Consider the following 12932-nt stretch of genomic DNA (forward strand, 5'->3'; position numbering starts at 1 on the left):
CTGATAAAAGCGAGAGACCTACTGATAACTTTACTGATAACTTTTCTGAAATTTCGAGATGGAAACCGCGAACGTGAAGTATAGACGTAATGAAGTACGGTGGCTGCGTAGCCCCGAATATTTTTAAAATCACATTCGTTTTAATTAAACTGATTTTATTAAAACAGAATTATAAGAACTTTGAAACAGATTTTATTTAATTTATTTTATTAAATTTTTTATTTATTTATAATTATTAAATTATTTATTTTTTCGGTGCATGTAATTACTTTTCCGAGATTATCTGGCGTACCACCTCGTGCTGCTTCTCGTACCACCAGTGGTACGCGTACCACAGTTTGAGAACCACTGCTATAGATAGTTAAACATGCACAGCGGTTGTGTTTAAAATAGTACAAGAAGCATAAAAACAGCATGTCCTGACTTTGGCAACATTAGTTTTTATGTGAGTCACACAGTATTTATGTTGGTTACTTGCTACTCTTAGCTCAGGAACCGGAACAAGAGACTGTTCATTAAACTTCTTCCACAGACAAAAACAGACACAGGAGGTTAGAATTTGGCCTGTCTGAAGTTCATATCCCTCCCTCTTAAACCCCCCCTCACTTTACCTCACAAACCTAATTGCTGTAGCCAAGGGCTCTGGGACCAAATAAGTTGTTTTGTGTTTTACTAGGCCTTTAATTATCTCCCCTGAATGCAAAACTAAGCCTAATTTAGACCAACAAGAAAATGAAAACTAAGCTACAATATATATTTATATATCAACAGGTGTGGAAAAAAAAACTTTAAAATAAGAATGCTTTCAAAAATTAAAAGTCAATAGTTATTAACTATTACCTATTAACTTATTTTTTATTTTTCTCAATTAACAAAATGCAAAGTGAATGAACAAAAGAGAAAATAAAATTAAATCAACATTTGTGCAAAATCTGTTGCTATTTAATGGCTTCACTGTGACTTTTCAGCATTTGAAAACATAGGTACACCCAACTACAGGAAAACCGCATCAAGGGTGGTCATCTGGGTTAAATTCTGACCACATTAAGGTTTAGAGGCAGCAGATGATTAACTTATTTATATGGCCCTTAGCATTTACAAAAAAGTCTGGCACGCAGATGCTTTAATCGAGGTGTTTGAGTTGGTTTTTTTAAATTGTTTTAATGAAGATGGAGGTTTACCACAACGGGATTCCCTTGGTTTGGAGTCAGACAGCTTACTTATTTAAAAACAATGGTTTTCCTCTTTGACTTATGCCATTACCTTTGATCTAAAAAAAATCTGAGCAAAATTGTACTTTCAGAGTTCTGATTTTGTTTAAAATTAGGCACTAATCATTCTATATTACTAATATACATTATGTACAAACATATAAATACACTAAAACCACATGTATGTTGAGCATGTATGGTGGTGTGGTCCTTAGAAGAGGAATTGTACACAATGAAAAAAGATGTGGGAGGAGGTAGTGATGTGGACGGTGGTGTTTGGTGAGAATCCAGAGCTTGCTCTGACTCCACACAGCACAAGTTTCTTCTGTCTTCCGCATAGGCAGCTTGATGTTGAGAGCTTTTAGGCGCACAGTTCATATATATATATACAGTATATATATATATATAGATTTTTTTTTTTTTTTTTTTTTTTAAACAATCACTATGGAGCTTTCCCTTTTTTCCTTCTTCATCATTGTCCTAATTTTGATAATGGAACAGGCAGGTAAGTAAATTCGCTGTTTTTATGGCATGGGTTTGTTTAGTTTCTTGATTACAATTGGGAAAACACACAACTAATGATAGTCATTTTACACAGCAAATATTAATATTAAATATTTAAAGTCATTTTTCAGGTTTTTGCAATGAGATGTGTGCTGATTTCTTATCATTAAAATAGAACACAGTTTATTCATATTAGAACATAATTCATTTCATAAAGGTTTTATGTTTATCTTATAATTTAAAATCAATTAAAAAAACATATGAAAGTCTATAAAAATTATCAAAAGACGTCTGCAATTTATTGTTTATAGTTTACTTTTCAAATGTAATTAATCAATTCACCAAAATTAGCAAGTCAATGTGGCTAACTAAACATACACCAATCAGCCATAATGTTAAAACCACCTCCTTGTTTCTACACTCACTGTCCATTTTAACAGCTCCACTTACCATATAGGAGCACTTTGTAGTTCTACAATTACTGACTGTAGTCCATCTGTTTCTCTACATACATTGTTAGCCCCCTTTCATTCTGTTCTTCAATGGTCAGGACTCTGCCAGGACCACTACAGAGTAGGTATTATCTGGGTGGTGGATCATTCTCAGCACTGCAGTGACAATGACATGGTGGTGTGTTAGTGTGTGTTGTGCTGGTATGAGTGGATCAGGCACAGCAATGCTGATGGAATTTTTAAACACCTCACTGTCACTGCTGGACTGAGAATAGTCCAGCAACCAAAAATATCCAGCCAACAGCGCCCCGTGGGCAGCGTCCTGTAACCACTGATGAAGGTCTAGAAGATGACCAACTCAAACAGTAGCAATAGATTAGTGATCGTCTCTGACTTTACATCTACAAGGTGGACCAACTGGGTAGGAGTGTCTTATAGAGTGGACAGTGAGTGGACACGGTATTTAAAAACTCCAGCAGCGCTGCTGTGTCTGATCCTCTCATACCAGCACAACACACACTAACACACCACCACCATGTCAGTGTCACTGCAGTGCTGAGAATGATCCACCACCTAAATAATACCTGATTTGTAGTGGTCCTGACCATTGAAGAACAGAGTAAAAGCAGGCTAAAAAGATATGTAGAGAAATATATGGACTACAGTCAGTAATTGTAGAACTACAAAGTGCTTCTATATGGTAAGTGGAGCTGATGAAATGGACAGTAAAGGTAGAAACAATGAGGTGGGGCTGATCAGTGTATATAGGGCTTGATTTCCGCCAGCTCTGTAAAACATAAATCTCACTTTTGTCTTTTTGGCTCAGGGACAGAGGCAGTTTCACAAAACGGATGACTCTAAAAACAGTGTTGAATGTACATAAGAGTGAGGAAATACAGCTAAAGCACTAAAGATGTGTCTCTCACCTCAGCTAATGTCAGTTCATCGGCTGAGATTTAGGAGTGTAGCAGGATTTAAAACCATTGCTAACAAAAAGAAACATTTTAAAATAAGAACCACAGTGACTTCTGTTCTATAGGCAGGTAATAAGAACTTTATGCTTTATTCACATTCCTGTTTATTCAGTTCAGTAGACAAATTATTCATTATGTAAACTTAAATAAATCTCTAAGTTTAATTTACATGCAAAGTGTCCTGACCAGCTTAACTTTAGTGTGTTGACAACTATCATTACGTGCCATTTTGGAAATGCTGCTAGGGAGGCCATACCAACTGACTGCTTCATTAACCAGTTTGGTGGAATCCCAAATTATATGATCTGTCTACTTGGTGCTTCTCTGTGACTCATGGGTTTTCCATGTGCTTTTCATTAAAGAACACCAAGGTGGCTACTTACTGAGTGTATAGGGCTGTTACTGGCCATCTAGCAAATGTGGGAAACATCCTGCTGTAGTGTTTGCAGACCTTTAAAATATTTGCTGCTCAATCTCACTAGTGACAATAACTGGCTAAATAACAGCCTCTATTAAACCAATTATAGAGTGTTGAGTGGTCTCAGTAATTGTCATATAGTGATAACTGTGACGTGTACACTAACTTTAAATAGTGAGTACTATAATAGAGCAACAAAAAAAACTATTATTACAAAAATTGATAAAGGATGGGCAGAAAAAGACACAGGGAGCAGAAAAAAACTGGCTGTTTAATGCAATGCATTAAAAATACTGCATTTACTTACTCATTTACATACAGGGCAGTTCATGGAGCAAACTGTTCTGTATAATGCACTGGCCTTACCGCAGATCTGAATTCAATACACTACACTACTTTTGGATGAGATAGAATAAGAGATTTAATGCATGAATGTCCAGCTGGCAAATCTATTCAAATATACAGTGTATCACAAAAGTGAGTACACCCCTCACATTTCTGCAGATATTTAAGTATATCTTTTCATGGGACAACACTGACAAAATGACACTTTGACACAATGAAAAGTAGTCTGTGTGCAGCTTATATAACAGTGTAAATTTATTCCTCCCTCAAAATAACTCAATATACAGCCATTAATGTCTAAACCACCGGCAACAAAAGTGAGTACACCCCTTAGTGAAAGTTCCTGAAGTGTCAATATTTTGTGTGGCCACCATTATTTCCCAGAACTGCCTTAACTCTCCTGGGCATGGAGTTTACCAGAGCTTCACAGGTTGCCACTGGAATGCTTTTCCACTCCTCCATGACGACATCACGGAGCTGGCGGATATTCAAGACTTTGCGCTCCTCCACCTTCCGCTTAAGGATGCCCCAAAGATGTTCTATTGGGTTTAGGTCTGGAGACATGCTTGGCCAGTCCATCACCTTTACCCTCAGCCTCTTCAATAAAGCAGTGGTCGTCTTAGAGGTGTGTTTGGGGTCATTATCATGCTGGAACACTGCCCTGCGACCCAGTTTCCGGAGGGAGGGGATCATGCTCTGCTTCAGTATTTCACAGTACATATTGGAGTTCATGTGTCCCTCAATGAAATGTAACTCCCCAACACCTGCTGCACTCATGCAGCCCCAGACCATGGCATTCCCACCACCATGCTTGACTGTAGGCATGACACACTTATCTTTGTACTCCTCACCTGATTGCTGCCACACATGCTTGAGACCATCTGAACCAAACAAATTAATCTTGGTCTCATCAGACCATAGGACATGGTTCCAGTAATCCATGTCCTTTGTTGACATGTCTTCAGCAAACTGTTTGCGGGCTTTCTTGTGTAGAGACTTCAGAAGAGGCTTCCTTCTGGGGTGACAGCCATGCAGACCAATTTGATGTAGTGTGCAGCGTATGGTCTGAGCACTGACAGGCTGACCCCCCACCTTTTCAATCTCTGCAGCAATGCTGACAGCACTCCTGCGCCTATCTTTCAAAGACAGCAGTTGGCTGTGACGCTGAGCACGTGCACTCAGCTTCTTTGGACGACCAACGCAAGGTCTGTTCTGAGTGGACCCTGCTCTTTTAAAACGCTGGATGATCTTGGCCACTGTGCTGCAGCTCAGTTTCAGGGTGTTGGCAATCTTCTTGTAGCCTTGGCCATCTTCATGTAGCGCAACAATTCGTCTTTTAAGATCCTCAGAGAGTTCTTTGCCATGAGGTGCCATGTTGGAACTTTCAGTGACCAGTATGAGAGAGTGTGAGAGCTGTACTACTAATTTGAACACACCTGCTCCCTATGCACACCTGAGACCTAGTAACACTAACAAATCACATGACATTTTGGAGGGAAAATGACAAGCAGTGCTCAATTTGGACATTTAGGGGTGTAGTCTCTTAGGGGTGTACTCACTTTTGTTGCCGGTGGTTTAGACATTAATGGCTGTATATTGAGTTATTTTGAGGGAAGAATAAATTTACACTGTTATATAAGCTGCACACAGACTACTTTTCATTGTGTCAAAGTGTCATTTTGTCAGTGTTGTCCCATGAAAAGATATACTTAAATATCTGCAGAAATGTGAGGGGTGTACTCACTTTTGTGATACACTGTAACTAATCATGCAAATAGATTTATTTTTTCATAAAAGAGTAATGACATAAAAGTGTTTATTATATTTTGGTAGAAACATGATTAACTGACATAAATCACATTTTTTCCTTTACCTTTCACAGCTTTCCTGCAAGTTCCCCATTTAGAGAAAAGCCTAATCATGCAGCTTAGTGCCAAGGCCCAGCATCGCGAGAAACGCTGTTCCTGTGAAAACCTGAAGGACAGGGAGTGTGTGTACTTCTGTCACATTGGGATTGTTTGGATCAACACACCCAGGTACATACATCACCAAATAATTATTTTCCTTGCTTAAAATTGATAAATAAATAATAAATATACACTTGCAGTCAAAATAAATGGCACCCCTGAATATTAAGTGCACCATGTAAAATAGCTCCTGTATAGTGCCACAGTTTAGTAAAACACCTTCATACACCATGTCAAGACTGAGCATAACAAAAAGACACAATATAACCCCAAATATTCAACCTGTCATTAAGAACTATTTTTAAAGTAAAGAACAAGGAGTCCTGTAGGTAATGATATGACCCCAAAGAGCCCTGATCTCACACAGCCAATAATCTCAACCTGTGATTAATTAAAAATTAGATTCACCTGTCCCCACCTTTTCAGTGCTCACATGACTTTAATTAGCCTTTGAATGTTAAAAAAGCCAGTATTGTTCCTGAAAAGTACATATTCCAGTATTATAATATGCAAAGACATTGGCATCTTGGCTTCAACAGTTCAAAATGTTATCAAGAGGTTTACTACTCATGGAACAGTCAAGAACCTGGTGGAGGGAGGAAAAACAGGGTTCTGTAGGTGAAGTTGAAGGCAGACCCCTTTGCATAAAATAAGGCATAAAAAGAGCACCTGAGATTTACCAAAACATACACAGACAAACCATTATCCTTCAGGAAAAATGCTCTATTGATCAATAAAACCAAATTAGTGCATTTTGACAATGCATACCAGCAATGGCCAGCAATGAGTTCAGATCTTAATCCAACTGAAAATCTTTGGAAAGAGCAGAAATCTGCTTTTAGGGAAACAAACCCTACAAACATGTAAGAATTTGAGAGAATTGCACTGAAAGAAACCACGAGCAGACAGGTACATTAAAAATGTTTGGAGGCCGTTATTGTTGCCAAAGATTGTGCAACCAAGTATTATGGAAGGATGCCTTTAATCCTGTCCATGCTATATACTATGTTTCTTCTTTATTTTGTTTTTAAAATGACTGCATGTACAGTGTATCACAAAAGTGAGTACACCCCTCACATTTCTGCAGATATTTAAGTATATCTTTTCATGGGACAACACTGACAAAATTACACTTTGACACAATGAAAAGTAGTCTGTGTGCAGCTTATATAACAGTGTAAATTTATTCTTCCCTCAAAATAACTCAATATACAGCCATTAATGTCTAAACCACCGGCAACAAAAGTGAGTACACCCCTAAGAGACTACACCCCTAAATGTCCAAATTGAGCACTGCTTGTCATTTTCCCTCCAAAATGTCATGTGACTCGTTAGTGTTACTAGGTCTCAGGTGTGCATAGGGAGCAGGTGTGTTCAATTTAGTAGTACAGCTCTCACACTCTCTCATACTGGTCACTGAAAGTTCCAACATGGCACCTCATGGCAAAGAACTCCCTGAGGATCTTAAAAGATGAATTGTTGCGCTACATGAAGATGGCCAAGGCTACAAGAAGATTGCCAACACCCTGAAACTGAGCTGCAGCACAGTGGCCAAGATCATCCAGCGTTTTAAAAGAGCAGGGTCCACTCAGAACAGACCTCGCGTTGGTCGTCCAAAGAAGCTGAGTGCACGTGCTCAGCGTCACATCCAACTGCTGTCTTTGAAAGATAGGCGCAGGAGTGCTGTCAGCATTGCTGCAGAGATTGAAAAGGTGGGGGGTCAGCCTGTCAGTGCTCAGACCATACGCCGCACACTACATCAAATTGGTCTGCATGGCTGTCACCCCAGAAGGAAGCCTCTTCTGAAGTCTCTACACAAGAAAGCCCGCAAACAGTTTGCTGAAGACATGTCAACAAAGGACATGGATTCCTGGAACCATGTCCTATGGTCTGATGAGACCAAGATTAATTTGTTTGGTTCAGATGGTCTCAAGCATGTGTGGTGGCAATCAGGTGAGGAGTACAAAGATAAGTGTGTCATGCCTACAGTCAAGCATGGTGGTGGGAATGCCATGGTCTGGGGCTGCATGAGTGCAGCAGGTGTTGGGGAGTTACATTTCATTGAGGGACACATGAACTCCAATATGTACTGTGAAATACTGAAGCAGAGCATGATCCCCTCCCTCCGGAAACTGGGTCGCAGGGCAGTGTTCCAGCATGATAATGACCCCAAACACACCTCTAAGACGACCACTGCTTTATTGAAGAGGCTGAGGGTAAAGGTGATGGACTGGCCAAGCATGTCTCCAGACCTAAACCCAATAGAACATCTTTGAGGCATCCTCAAGCGGAAGGTGGAGGAGCGCAAAGTCTCGAATATCCGCCAGCTCCGTGATGTCGTCATGGAGGAGTGGAAAAGCATTCCAGTGGCAACCTGTGAAGCTCTGGTAAACTCCATGCCCAGGAGAGTTAAGGCAGTTTTGGGAAATAATGGTGGCCACACAAAATATTGACACTTCAGGAACTTTCACTAAGGGGTGTACTCACTTTTGTTGCCGGTGGTTTAGACATTAATGGCTGTATATTGAGTTATTTTGAAGGAAGAATAAATTTACACTGTTATATAAGCTGCACACAGACTACTTTTCATTGTGTCAAAGTGTCATTTTGTCAGTGTTGTCCCATGAAAATATATACTTAAATATCTGCAGAAATGTGAGGGGTGTACTCACTTTTGTGATACACTGTATGTTGACAGGTGAACTTTTTAGCTGAATGCTATTAAAATACAAACCCAATTTCTTGAGAAGTTGGAATGTTTTGTAAAATGCAATAACTAGAGCAATCTGTGGTTTGTTAATTCTATTGAATATTTAACTGATAAAAGTAGAAAGAAAAGATTTGCAACATTTTTACAAATCAACTTAGAACTGTACTGATCATCTAGAATTGGATGCCTACAACACACCTAAAAAGTTGGGACAGCGGCATGTAATCACCTGTAATTGAGACTTTTAATGGTTTGGGAACTGTGGACACTAATTGTTTAGTTTTGTAAAAATTTTTTCCATTCTTGCTTGATTTAAGACTTCAGCTGCCTTACAGTCCATGGTCCTAGTTGTCTGATTCTCCTCTTCATGACGCACTGTACATTTTCAATAGCAGACAGATCTGCACTGCTGGCAAGCCAGTCAAGCACACACACTTTTGTGTCTGTGAAGCCATGTTTCTGTAGAAACATCATTGGGAGTATTGTCTGAGGTCAGGGCTGAGGTCAGGGCTCTATGCAGTCCACTGGAGTTTCTTGCTTTGTATACAGATGCACAATAATCAGTACAATTCTAAGTTGATTTGTAAAAACATTGCAAATCTTTTCTTCCTACTTTTTTTGTTTTGTTTGTTTTTTTAAGTTTAACAACTTTTTAATGCTGGAACAGGAAAGGGCCTTCCCTATACTGTAGCCGCAAATTGGAAGCAAGGGGTGTTTTGCAGTGTTAATTTTGACAGCAAATTTTGATTTAGTTTTAGTCATAGTCTTTTGACTAAAATGTAATTTAGTTTTAGTCATAATTTAGTCATCTACAGTCGATTCAGTCGACTAAAATACATACAGTATTTGTTTGTTTATTAGGATTTTAACGTCATGTTTTTACACATTGGTTACATTCATGACAGGAACGGTAGTTACTCATTACACAAGTTTATATCGAACACATTCATGGACAAATTCAGTATCTTCAATTCACCTCACTTGCACGTCTTTGGACTGTGGGAGGAAACCGGAGCACCCGGAGGAAACTCACGCAGACACGGGGAGAACATGCAAACTCCACACAGAAAGGACCCGGACCGCCCCACCTGGGGTTCGAACCCAGGACCTTCTTGCTGTGAGGCGACAGCGCAACCCACTTAGCCACCGTGCCGCCCTAAAATAAATATAAAGGGTGTAAAATGTAAATGCTTTTTTATCACTTCCCTTAAATTATTTAAGTCATTATATACACTTACACAAAATGAAACATTTTTAACCAGTTATGGAATATTATTAATGTTTGAATGTGCAATACACACAAAACCAGATTTAACTTATTTCAAACATCTTTATTTACCTGACCTTGCTTATTGAGCATAACAATAACAAAATATGAATGACCAGTAGGCCTGCTCTGCCTGAAAAATATATGCATTGTTCATAACAAATTGCATATTACATTCTTTATAAAACTGGGTACTGTAAAAGCAGCTGTGACATTATGTTGCCATTATACTGCCAGCAGTGCCAGATGTTTCAGATGTGTTGTGTTTTTACCCGAGATCGCCCCACATGGTTTACACATCGTCTTGTTTTTCACGACGTCAAATGAGAAATGTGTCCATATATCGGCTCTCATCTTTCTCCCTGTTTACATTGTGGAGTTAACCTGGTTCCATGAGTAAAGAAAGTTCACAGGCTAGTCTGGTCTTCCCGGGTTTAGATCAAATATGTGCAAGTGTGCTCTTAACGCGGAACTGCAAAAGATTAGTACTGATTGGATTGCTAATCGGCTTGTCCCGCCCCTCCACATACGCTAAAGTAGTTTTGGTTGGATCTCTTCCTAACTTGTCCCTACCTTCCACAAAACTAAATCAGTTATTGGATGTCGCCCCTGCCAAACATTTTCGTCTCGTTTTTATTTGTTGATGAAAGTGTCGATTCATTTCGTCATAGTTTTTATCTTTTTTTGTAGTTTTTATTTAGTCATCGTCTCGTTTTCGTCATGAAAAAAAGGTTCGTTGACGAAAACTATGACGAAAATCATTCGTCAACGAAATTAACACTGGTGTTTTGTCAATACAATTATGGACATAGTTCCACAGAAACACTCCAAAATACTATATGCACAGTAAAAAGTCTTTAGTACAAAAGAATGTTAACCATTGAATAAAGTCAGTGAAGTCACATGTCTGTCTGTAATTTAGTGTGGTCTTGTTAATTTGGTTCATGCATGAAGACCTAAGGCAGACAGACTCTGTGAAATGTTGCTATGGACCACAAAGCCATTTTAAGCCATTCTGTGTGTCACACAAAACTTCCCAGTATCACATGTGTGAATGATATACTTTTACAATAGATGGATGCTCCTCATCAATCATCAAACCTTATATGCCAATTACCAGCCTAAACTTAAATAAATAGTTTTGTACGTTTTAGCCATGTTATAATTCTCATTAGTTCTAGCAGTACTGTCTGTGTTAATGTGAATATTAGATGGGCATGGATAGCCATTGTCAAATTTTTTTCATTTTCAACAAAACTGTCCTAAATTATTATACTATTTTGTGTACAACTAGTAGTATATGTTCCACAGTTTGAGAACTAGCTGTACAGTTAGCATTATGTAACATATGCAGTTGCTATCAGAAATACCTCCTCACCTTATTCCTCCTCATCTTAGGTATTATATTGATGTGACCCTGGACAGGTCAGCAGTCCATCACAGGGGCAAACACACACACACACACACACACCCTTAGGATCATTGTTAGTAGCTCCAACTGGCCTAACTGCATGTCTTTGGACTTGCGGGAAGAAAACCAGAGCACCTAGGAAACCAGCAAGGACACAAGGAGAACATGCAAACTTCACACAGAGAGGACCTTGGTTGCTCAGGCGGGAAATCAAACCAAGGCCCATCTTGCTGTGAGGCAACAGTGCTACCCACTGCACCACCATGTCGCCCTCTTAGTAAACAAGGAAATAATATTTATAACATACAAAGAACTAGACAACATAGTTTGACAATTTTAAGTTTATAAATTTAAAAAAGCAAAAAAAATTGTCTTGTTTATGTTCACCATTATTCAACCCCCACCTCAGTACTTGGTAGAACCTCCTTTTGCCATGATAATCTTTAATAAACAGTTTCATTAAGTGCTAACGACCTTCAGGCACATCTTTTTTACACCTAATCCCTGTCTATTCTTCTTATACAGAAACTTCTTGCTTATTGAGATTTAGTGGTTGTTGTGCTGCAACTGCTTTCTTTAAATACCTAAGATATTTTTTATGGAATTAAAATCTGGAGACTTGGGAGTGCCACTCCAAAATATTTTGGGATCTTTTCCTTTTTTGGTTGACTTGGAATTATCACAAAGGTTTACTTTAAACACAGAATGAATGTTTCTTCTCAAAATGCCTTGGTATTTTTTTAAATAGATGATGCCAGTCACATGGACAGTTCCTCCTCATCATCACTGATCCACCTCTATGACTGTGTGGAATGTGTTATGTGTTTTTTTTTTTTTTTTTTTTGGTCATAAGCCTCACCTTACCCGCACCAGACAAATTGCATATCCACATGGCCAAACGATTCCAGTTTTGATAGCCAGGCAGGTTTGTGCTGCTGTGCTATACATTTGGAAATTCCAGACAATATTCCCAATGATGTCTCAGGGTTATAAATATCTTTATACCCATTGCCCTTTCGGTGCAATAAAATGATCAAGTCTCAGCTTTTGCACAGCTCCTTAGTTTTCATTATGGCTGCAACACACCTTGAATACATCTCTGGGCAGTGTTTATATGACATGTTACAGCTAAAGCAAATTAAGGGTTTTTATCGAGTTTCCAGTCATGTGGTAGCCCAGACTAGCAGTAGGTTTAAAGATCAGCAGTATTATGTGAGAGCTGAACAACTGTGACAGAGAAGTTAAATAACTGTGATCAAAATATCCTGATACTCTAAAATACAAAAAAAAAAAAAATCAACAGAAACAATAACTGATACACAATTTAAAGCTAAATCTGGCTCTGCATAAAAAGTTTTGTTTTTTGGGGATGTTGCATAATTCTGATTGCACCTGTGTATGTACATTTTTTCATACTATTTTAGTCAAGTTACTCCTTATGGAGTGGGCTCCCTCCGAATGCGCCCTCGAAGAGATGTGAGACGATGCTTATGCACAAAGAAGAGTGATACTGAGTGCCAGACATTCTGCTCATATTGGTATTCTCAGTAAGTGTTACATCATACTCATTAATCTATAATATCTTAAAATCTCCATGTACTGACCTATTACTCGTGATAAACAATTACATACAAATCTTTTATATTTTACAGAGGTAAAATCTTCCTCCCCCA

The sequence above is a fragment of the Trichomycterus rosablanca genome, chromosome 9, assembly GCF_030014385.1.
Source record: "Trichomycterus rosablanca isolate fTriRos1 chromosome 9, fTriRos1.hap1, whole genome shotgun sequence".
Lineage (NCBI taxonomy): Eukaryota > Metazoa > Chordata > Actinopteri > Siluriformes > Trichomycteridae > Trichomycterus > Trichomycterus rosablanca.